Here is an 11,242-nt window from a genome sequence, read left to right on the forward strand (position 1 = left end):
ATCTGATCAGTCTGATTATATGGGCTGGTACTCCAATCTGCTTCAATGCAAGCCAGAGCTTGCTATGGTCGACACAATCGAAGGCTTTGGCATAGTCAATAAAGCAAATATAGAGGTCTTTATGATATTCTTTTGATTTCTCCATAATCCACCTGAGGTTGGCGATATGATCCCGGGTTCCTCTGCCTCTGCGAAAGCCAGCTTGGACATCAGGGAGTTCGTGGTTGAAAATGTTCCCCAAACGCTTCTGGATGATTTTCAATAAGATCTTGCTGGCATGTGGTATATGGGCGATTGTGCGATAATTGGCACAATCTCTGGCATCACCCTTCTTAGGAAGGGGAATGAATACTGATTGTTTCCAGTCCTTTGGCCAGGTACAGGTCCTCCAGATCGCTCGACATAGAGCTGTTAGTGCGGCTCTTGGGACAGTCTTGAGGAGCACAACTGGAATAGTATCAATGCCTGGCACCTTGTTGTTTGGGAGTTGCTGAATTGCCCATTCTATTTCACTCTCCAACAAGTCTGGTTCCAATTCGCTATTATCTAAATAGTCATCTGGTTGATCATTAGTAGGGCTGGAATACAGTTCTTCTGTGTACTCTCGCCATCGCTCTTTGATATCATGTTGGTCACTTAGCTCAATTCCATCTCACCCCTTGATGGTTGCTTGACGAGTAGAAAAAGGCTTTTTTATTTGTTTCACTGTGGCAAATAGTAGTTTGGTGCGTCCATTCTTGTATGCTTCTTCGAGACTGGCGCAGTGAACATTCAAATGTTTGTTTTTATCCTTCCGGGCTTCTCTTTGAAATTCTGCATTTAATCGCCTTGCCTCATCCATCTTACCCATAGCCTTGGAAGCTCTTCTCCTGTCTGCAATCTGGATGGTATCCTCTGTGAGCCATGGTTGGGTTTTGATTTGTTTCTTGTATGGCACATACTCCTGTGCAGTTTCAATGATGATATCCTTGATTTTCTTCCACAGTTCATCTGGGTGGTCATTTTCAGTGCTGAGAATGCCAAACTTGTTCTTTACCTCTACATTGTACTGTTTTGGAATGTTGCTCACATTGAATTTTTTCTGTATGATTGGTTTCTTGATCTTGCTGAGTCTTGCTCTGATTTTGGCGGCAAGAAGCTGATGGTCTGTTCCACAATCTGCACCTGGGAGAGTCTTTGCTGCTTGGATCGAGGCTCTCCACTTTTGTTGACAGAGGATGTAGTCAATTTGGTTTCGATGCTGACCACATGGAGATGTCCAGGTATACAGGCGGCGATTTGGTTGAATGAAGAAAGTGTTGGCAATCCGGAATTTGTTCTCTTGGCAAAACAGTACAAGATGGTCACCTGCTTCATTCCACTTTCCTAGTCCATGACTGCCAACAACTCCTGTGACTTCCCCATTGCCAACTTTGGCATTGAAATCACCAATGATATAAATAATGTCATTTTGGGGGGGTCTGGTTGAGTGTGCTCTGGACATTCACATACAATTCCTCAATATCCACCACATCTGCATCTGCTGTTGGAGCGTAGACTTGGATAATGGTTAAATTTAGAGGTTTCCCTCTAATGCGGATTGTCATTACCCTGTCACTGATGTACCTGACATTTTCGACACACTTTGCTAGCTTCTTATTGGTGATGAAGGCCACACCACGTCTTCTTTCGTTGTTGTTACCCGAGTAGTACATAATGTGCTCACCTGAGTTGAAATCCCCAGACCAAACCCAATGCAGCTCGCTGACTCCCATGAGGTCGACACCAGTTCTGTCCATTTCCTTTTTCACAATGTCTAATTTTCCAATGTTCAATCCTCTCACATTCCATGTTCCAATAGTGAATGATTCTGTGCAGCGTAGGCGATCATTTCCACCAGTCACCCTATCAGCAATCAGGCCCCCATGAAGGTTTGTCCTTTTTGCGTCACACATATTGGTCTGGTTACTTCGGATCGTCCCTTGCTCATCCCCAGCTCATTTGATGCTGTCCAGCCTGGGGGTCCCACCTTTCAGCACCATGTTTGTAGCTTGTTGAGATTGATCCATAGAGTTTCGCAGTGAAGTTTTTACAGGGTAATTCACCATTGCTTTCCCCAACCCAACACTCTTAGCCGTATGACAGCCACGGCTGGTAAGTCATATGTTGCCACTCCCTTGGCACTTTGAGCCGGTGTGGGATAAGGGGGCAATGGGGATTACTCCTAGGAAATGTCTTCAGACTTGCAGCTTCAGTTTTGCATTTCTTCCACTAAAATGGATGGCTCCTGGTTAGGCACAGCAACAACTTCTGTCTAGCGACTAATATAGTCTATCACTGTAATATGCTACTATAATATAGTTGGTTTTATATCAGGGGTTTTGGTGGTAGGATCCACTATTTTTCCCCCAGTTGTACAGTCAGATCAAGTCTAATGTCACTACATGCCTTAAGAATCTTAATAACATTGTGGTAGTTTCTCACCTCCTAAATACCAATCTGTACAGTCATTATAATTTATGTAGCATCCTACTATATAAAAAGCAAACCGTATTCCTGACAACTCACTTCCTACCCTGGTGCATCTCCAGAGGGCGCTGCCATGGAGGGAAGCCCAGATGACGCAGCCCATTCCTCCAGAGAGCATGCCACAGCAGAAAGCCCAAGCCGGGATCAGGCGTGGAGCAGGCAGCAATCCTGCCCCTCCTTGCCTTCACCCAAGTTAGGATCAGGAGCGGAGCAGGTGGCAATTCTCACCCCTGCCTTCACCCAGCTGGGATCAGGAGCAGAACAGGTGGCAATGCCTGCCCCCTGCCTTCACCCAGCTGGGATCAGATGCGGAGCAGGTGGCAATGCCCGCCTGCTGCTTTCCCCCAGCTGGGATCAGGCACGGAGCAGGTGGAGATACACACACACCGCCTTCACCCAGCTAGGATCAGAAGTGAAACAGGTGGCAATGCCCGCCTGCCCGCACCCCCCCCCCCTTTCCACAACGGGCTTTGTTAGTAGTTTATAATATGTAGGAAAGTAAAGTTCAAGAAATCATAGCCTTACTGAAGCATGAATGGTGACTTCATTAGTGTTTGACTGAATGATCAATAGGTCCTAAGTGAATGTTAGGTATTCCCAGATATTCAGATAGGGTTTATATCTGTGGTCTTTTACAAATCTGTGTAAACAGTGGTTTCTATTTTTCATTTTGGCATGTTTTAGGAAAATATTTGTGTGTGTGTGTGTTTGGCTGATCCTTGCTGTGCTTCTTCATACTTTACTGTTACTTTCTCTAATAATGTGTTATGTTCTCTAATAGTGTTACTTTCTCTAATAATGGCAGCTTTAGTTTTTCCCAGTGCTTTTTTTCTAAAAAAATGTTTAGGGGTACTCTCAGTGTGACTCAAGAAAATCACCATTTTATAGTTCAAATCGGAAAAAACAAATGCAGTCATATTACACAGCTCACAATAACTTACCTCTTATTACACAGCTCACAATAACTTCCAGATTGGCATGAGGTTGTGTTCCCTAACATCTTCCCGATTCCTCTGCTTGCTTTTGGTGTCCGTCGCCAGATGTCGTCCTTTCAAAAACCATGAATTTACATACACTGAAGGCTTAAACAAACTCAAAGGAGGGCCTACCAATTTTATAAACATTAAGTTTGCTACAGTGCTTAAATGCAATGAAGCTCTTGTTGGAGTCACTATTAAATTCATCTGTGGGAAGCCACGTTCACACTCACTTGTTGAAATTGGGATGTTCTTGATTGCATTTAACAGAGGCATAAGAGATGATGGAACCTTCTTTTCTGAAAGATACTCTCAAAAACCCCTTAGGATTTGTCTATTGGGAAGTCCAAATCTTTCACACAAGTTCATTATTTCTGTTTCACCAAAGGTTAAAGGAGGATTATCTGGCCAAATGTTACAATCCAGCACCTTGGCCCATTGTGGAATTTCAGCATCTTCTCTTGCTAAAAGTCGGCTCTCCATACAGGCTTTCAGACTCTCATAGAATTTTACTGGATCGATACGATTTCCCTGTCGCTGTCTTGCCCCATTTTCCAGTGAAACTCCTTTTAAGTCCAAACTTTTTCCTGCTTTTAAGGCTTCCGGATAATAAGGTCCCATGTTTGTCTTCCTTTCATCAAGCAATTTAAGTTGATTGGTTATTTTTCTGTGAGGAGAGTAAAGTGTGATATCACGTGCTTGCAATTCTGTACTAAGTTCTGCTAATTCTTGAAGAACATCACACATCAAGGCAAGATCAAAAATGAAATTGATATTGGTGATTTTTCGTAACAGTCCTTCATACAAACTTCGCTCAGTTCTGTCTCTATTGTCATCTACTTTAGCACTTTTGAAATGGGCAACCAAAGCCTCAAAGTTTAAAATTTTTACTTTCTCCAGTTAGATTCATGAACTATTTAGGGGTATGCGTCCCCCTGCGTCCCCCCAGGAAAAAAGCACTGTTTTTTCCCATAGTGGTTAAAGTAAAACATGCTGCTGGAACCATTGCTTTGTTGTCCTCAGTAATACAAGGCAGAGCACTTGAATTTCTGTGCCATTTCCTGGACTGTGAATAATTTCATAGTCAAATAGTCTCAAGCTGTCCAACTACTTTGCTAGCTCACCTTCTGGAGATTTGAAACAATGCAACCAATCTGTCTACAGTATAAACCTGTTGACGTGCAAACAGGGCCTAAACTGATGAGAGGCAGCACAGTCCTGAAGGATGCCATACTGGGGGCTGCCAGTTGCCAGTGTAATAGCGATGCCACTTGTCAGCCTCTTATGGACATTCTATAGTGGAAAAACAACAACACATACTTGCTGCAAGGCACAGACTACATAGCAAGTGTGCTGCAATCCACAGCAACCTAAGCAACACTCACCAATCAGGCAGCGGCACCTGATGGCATCCCTCTGAGTGGCACACACAAGCACAGCCAACTATGGGCTGATGCAGCCACCATCCCTCAATGCCACTCCCCACAATGAAATGCCTGTGGACAGAGAGGAAAGGTCAAGCGACAGTGAAACCCAAACAGAGACATGTGATCTAAGCATTCCCCCCCCCCACTCAGGCTAAGGGTGCCTGTGTGGCAGACACGTGGCAGCTAGGATGCCATCATTGACCTGGCATGGGGTCTGACCAGCATCCAAACTGCTTGCCTTTACTTTCCTGATCCTCGCAAAGCATTTATTTTAAATATAGATGCCAGTTGGGATATTGATGAAAATAAGTTGGGGACCTGCAAGGATTTGCGGGAGGCAATACAATTTCCCCTCCCCCACCATCTCCTCTTTCCTTTCCCTGCCCCCCATAGCCTCTGCCCTTTCCTGCTTTCTTCTCTCCTTTCCACCCACCTTTGTCTGCCCCCATCGTCACTTCTCCCGACAGTCTCTCCCCTATGCCCAGTGGCTTGGCACTGGCTAGGTCAGGCTCAGTTGCATGGTGGGGAATCTGCAAGGACTTGTGTGTGTGTGTGTGGGGGGGTACTTCACTATTCTCTGTATCCCCTTCTCTACACTATTTCCTCTTCCCCCTCTCCTGACAGTCTCCATATACTTACCTTTCCCTGCACTCTTTTCTCCTTCAAACCCACTAAATGACTTACCTTTTACCTATGCCCCATCTTCATTTATATTTATTAATTTGCTTCACTGATCTACATTGGGGACCCAAAGCAGCATCCATCATTCTTCTTGCTGCCATATTATCCTTACAGCAATCCTGAGATGTAGGTTAGGCTGGAAGTATGTGACCGGATCAAAGTCACCCAGTGAACTTCCACTTCAGAATAGTGATTCCAATTGGACTCTCCCACATCCTACTCTGAAACTCTAACCACTACACTACACTGGCTTTGGGGGAGGGGCGGTGCTGTTGAACAGTAGCACATTCTGGATAACTCATGCAAGTCATGTGGTATCAAGTCATGTGGTGGTTGCTTCTGGGCCTCCCTCAGAGGCCCAAAAAACACTGGAAAGGGCCCTGCCCCTTTACCCCTGCCTTTTACTGATAGAAACCAAGCCTGGAATACTGTTATGGTTGCCTAGCAACAACCACTGACAGCATCTGGTTCTTAAAGCTACGGGGGATCCTTTTATCATTTGGGTTTTTTTTAACTCTCCCCCCTTCTATATATTTAGATTTCAGATTTTTCTCCAAACCTGGGGCATTTTCTAGGTGTGTAGGAAGATCTGTCTTGTCAATTCATGGCTCCAGTCTTCAGATTTAAGTATCCTCAGATCAGGGCTACTTGGTTGTTAGCATATAAGATTAGGATTGTACTTTTCCCAGATACTTGGAGGATGATAGGATAGTAACTTATGTCCGTTGAAGCAGTTTCTAAATAAGAGCATGAATAAATAATGGTTCACAAGGAAGCATTAGTTGTTGTTACATTTACTGTTCAATCCTGAGGGAGGGTTACAAAATTTAATTTAATTTAAATTTAATTTATTAAATTTCTAACCCACTCTCCCTGTGAACGGGCTCAGGGCAGGCAACAACATTATTAAATAACAACAATAAATACAGTATAAATACAAGTATAAAACTCAGTTTTAAAAAACCATAAAAACATATCCAAGAGCGGCAAAGATGTACACCTCTCGGGGAGCTGACCAGCCACTGTGCCAGCATATCTCTGAGATACTCTCAGATGCACTTGCAGCCAAGCACTGGCAGCATTGCTGTGGACCCTTGCCAGAGCACTGATTTCAACTTCAAGTCACCCTCCATACCACTGGCCAGCTGATAGGTAGCTCAAAGTAGACTTCTGCAGCTGAGATGATGGGTGCCCAAAGAAGGGGCAGTGAGTTAGTGGTAGAGCATACACTTTCACACAGAATGTCCCAGGTTCAATCCCTGGCATCACCAGTTAAAAATATCAAGTAGCAGGTGATGTGAAAAACCTCTGCCCGTGACATTGGAGAGCTGGTGTGAGTCAGACTAGACAATACTGACCTTGTATTGTCGAAGGCTTTCACGGCCGGAGAACGATGGTTGTTGTGGGTTTTCCGGGCTGTATTGCTGTGGTCTTGGCACAGTCTGTGACACTGAGAGATCTCTGTCTTTTGCTGCTACACCTCTGAAGATGCCAGCCACAGCTGCTGGCGAAATGTCAGGAACTACAATGCCAAGACCATGGCAATACAGCCTGGAAAACCCACAACAACCATAATACTGACCTTGATAAATAAATGAGTTGACTCTAGCCAGCTTTTTCATTCAGTCCCACCTGGTGTCCCTCCACTACAGCTCCCATCCCACATGGCTTTTATTTATGTAGGTCTGAGAGTCCACAATATAGCCCTCTTGGCTGTCAAAGAAGATCCTTTTCTAACTTGTTCATGAACAGAAAAGCTGTTTGTATCCAAAGCAACGGTCAGGATAAAGAAGCTTATATGTGAATTATTCTGCAAATGCTGGGATCCAAGTTCAAAATTAGATTTAAGATTACACATGCAGGAAATACAAAACCAGTTTAAGCTTCATTTGTGAAAACTGGCTATTTCCACTAGTTGTCCTAAAAAGGACCTTGACTATTTGCGCCACATGTGAATGTTAATAATATAGAATAGATTGTAGAAGAGAAATCAGATGCACATTCTAGCCATTCTTGATCTGACATTTCCATTATAGACAAGTCTCACATATTTATATTTTATTTATTTAAAAGCATTGTATCCCATTTTTTCATAATTTTTAAAGCACAACAGAATTAAAATAGAATATAACACAACACAAAATAGTCTAATACAATCAGTAATCACAGCACTGCACTAAATACAAGAAATATAAACATCAGAACCACAAATCACAGAACCAACAAGCCTTCATAAAACTCCATCTGAAGACAATCATTTGGAAATGTAGGAATCTTTGGAGTTTTATGAACTTCCTTTGGGAGGCCATTCAGAGAACAGATACAACCATGGAAAAAGATCATGACTTCACTATGGAAGACCAAACTTGTGATGTCATGAAACCACAAATAACATGTACTAACCTCAACTGACATGTGGATTGATACAGGGAGAGGCACTCCCATGTGAAAATGACCACAAGTCCACAAAGTGAGATGGCACGTGAAGTCCAAGAAGCTGGAGAATTACTTTATCCAGAAATCTAGCTTTGGCTTCTCATTTTCATAAACAAAGCACAGTGTCACAAACTGAAAGATGTTACACCCTGATGAAAATGAATGTTCTAAGCCCCAAGGACTGAAAAGATGGATGGGACATAATGCTTATGAAGCATTTGCAACCTTAACCAACAAATGTTGTGCCCAAAGATGTAGTTCCTGGTGCCCACTGGAGATAAGCATCTAAAGGGTAGTGAATGGAAAAGATGAAAGGAAAAAGAGAGAGCTTTTACTAACTGATTGATTAGCACATCTTCCTTTTGTTTTTTGGGCTTGGCAATCTCTTTCTGTAACTGAACAAGTAAATCCTAACCTTTCTTTGGAAAATGAAACTAAATAATGACTTTTACTCAAAGCCAAAAAACAGTCATGCTTTTTCTACATCTCTTCAGGGTAGTAAGTGGTTCAGAAGAGCTCACGGGACTTTTTCCATCTGCAAGGAGTCACTAGGAAGTGGCTGCCTCTATCATAAGAGGATGTTTGTCTTGAAACCCCCCACATCTTGAGAATGACCCTACTTCCATGGCAGATGTTTTGTTATTCATCCTACCTCAGAGCAGATATGTCGTGATTGGCCTCACCCCCAGGGGAGCCACTTTATAATGGTGCCTGTTACACTTCCCCAGAAAAGTCCTCACAGGATCAATGAGGTTGGGTGAGTCCTGTTTAACCTATGTTGATGTTTCCCTGAGAAGAATGTTTACCAATATCCTTTTCAGGAACACACCATCTAAGGAGTTCTTCTGAGATCACCAAGCAATCACCTCTCCTCAGAGAGTTTTAGAGGAATAGGAGTAGTCACCTCAGTCTGACTATTTTTATACTTTAGGGCATAAACTGATTAACTATGGTGGGAAAGTTTTCCTCATTGACTTTGTGCTGCAATTATGTGGCGTGTATGTCTTCCCCTGAAGCCTCAGGCACAATAGGAAGCAGAAAGACATGAGACGGGATAGGTCACTGTTGCTCCAGTAGGGTGTTCTTTTGTTTCTAGTTCTGGACGTCTCTGCTGTGGATTTTATTAGCTTGTCCAAATGCTGGTCTCCAGCCTTAACTATTCTGAACATGGATTTAAGTTATTATAATGATTACCAGAGCTCATTTCCAGGGGGAACGCACCAGAACACCATTCAAGCAGTTCCTTCAACAGTCACGTGGCCCTGCCCACCTGACTTTTGGACATTTTGGGCCGTTTAGGTCTTGATCGGGGTGGAAACGGCCCGGATCGGGTTGGTGCTGGGTGGGGTAACCTCCCCCACCCAGCACCAACCCGATCCAGGCAATTTCGGCCCCGATCTGGCCCTATCGGCCCCAATCTGGGCCAAAACAGGCCCCAAATGGCCATTTTCGGCCATTTTGAGCCCGTTTCAGGCTGGGTCAGGGCCAAAATGACCCAGGTTGGGGCCAAAACAACCAGGATCATGTTGGTGCTGGGTGGGACCACCCAGCACTGACCCAATCTGGGCCATTTCAGCCCCAATCTGGCCCTATTGGCCCCAATCCAGGCCAAAACTGGCCCAAAATGGCCATTTTGGGCCATTTTGGGCCCATTTTGGCCTGGATCAGGGCCGAAACGACTCAGATTGGAGATGAAAAGGCCCAGATCGGGTCAGTGCCAGGTGGGAGAAGCCCACGATGCAGGCTCAAAAGGGCCCAAACTGGCAACTTACGGCCATTTTGGGTCATTTTCTGCCGGGATCTGAGCCGAAATGGCCAGGATCAGGTCGGTGTCAGGCAGGGAAAGCCTCCCCCACCTGGCACCTATCCTGTCCTGGCCATTTCAGCCCCAATCTGGGCCCATACGGGCCCAAATGGCCCATTTTTGGCCATTTGGGGCCAGTTTCGGCTGTGGTCCGGGCCCAAACCACCAGGATTGGGTCGGTGCTTGGTGGGGGACCCTGATCTGGGCCCTTTTGGGACCAATCCAGGCCAAAACATGCCAAAAATGGCTATTTTGAGCAATTTTGGGCCCGTTTTGGCTTGGATTGGGGCCAAACGACACTGATCGAACCACTGCAAGGTGGGGGAACACTCCCCCATCTGCAGCAGCTGAATCCTGGCCATTTTGGCCAGATCAAGGGGCATGGTATATGCTAATGATTTATACCAATGAGTTCCTGCAGCTCTTTTTCTACAAAATGACCCCTGTCGATTACAATCATAGAGGGTAACATGAGATAGGAGGAATGTGTGGTACCTTGAAGGCCAGAAGGGAACTCAAGCACAAGGTAACTTTTGTGTCCACTTATTCCCAAGAAATCTTGGCACCTAAAGATCTAATCCTTGAGAATAAGTAGCAGTTACGGTTCTATTTTTTCAGTTCTTACAGTAAATATAATCCTCCAATGTCCACAAAATTCAACGATAGCAACTGATGTAATTTAACTGTTTTTTTAAAAGATTTCAAATATATAATGTGAAAAACATAGCAATTTTTAATAGTTGCTATTACTGTGGGCCAACTTAGATGTGCCAGTGTCCTTGTGTCTGCCATGGGTATGCCACTACCATTTTAACTTAAAATGGTTGATTTAAAAATGTTGTGAAAGCCTGAGGCAGTGTGGCAGGATGAGGCGCTCTTGTCGCCACCCTCCCACCATGCCTTTTCAAGTGTCAAAACGGCTGGGTGGGGGTGCAGCCATTTTGGGACTTGAAAAGGCAGAGGGGAGAAATTAGAGCACCACATCCTACCATGCTGTGGCCATGCAGCATGTTTAAATTGTCCATTTGAGGCTTTGAAATGGTGGGAGCATCCCTGTGGCAGATACAAGGATGCAGTCACATCTAGTTTGGCACTCTATTTTTCTGGTTCTGGGAACTTTGTAAAAGAATTAACCCCCTGCCTCCCCCACTGCCAATAGCTTTTTTTATTGCTGACACTCCCTGCCCCAAAAGAAAATCTCTACAATATTTCATGACACCACTTAATACATGCTCGTTGGAAAGTAGTTAGTTGTCACAGAGATTTTGAAGGATCACATTCAAACTATTAAGTAGAATTCAGGTATCAGGACCTGGCAGTAATTCTATATGCTGGTTGACAATTAAGTTTATAAATACATCTATTGCAAGGGTTAAATGAAAGCAAAAGCAATAATTTCATCCCTGTTT

General features: G+C 44.2%; 1 pseudogene; it reads right to left on the minus strand.

The window, feature by feature from the left end:
- Positions 1 to 652: 652 nt before the first annotated feature.
- LOC129333938 (craniofacial development protein 2-like) lies at positions 653 to 1,934 on the minus strand (annotated as a pseudogene).
- Positions 1,935 to 11,242: the final 9,308 nt, after the last annotated feature.

This window comes from Eublepharis macularius, chromosome 7, assembly GCF_028583425.1.
Source record: "Eublepharis macularius isolate TG4126 chromosome 7, MPM_Emac_v1.0, whole genome shotgun sequence".
NCBI lineage: Eukaryota > Metazoa > Chordata > Lepidosauria > Squamata > Eublepharidae > Eublepharis > Eublepharis macularius.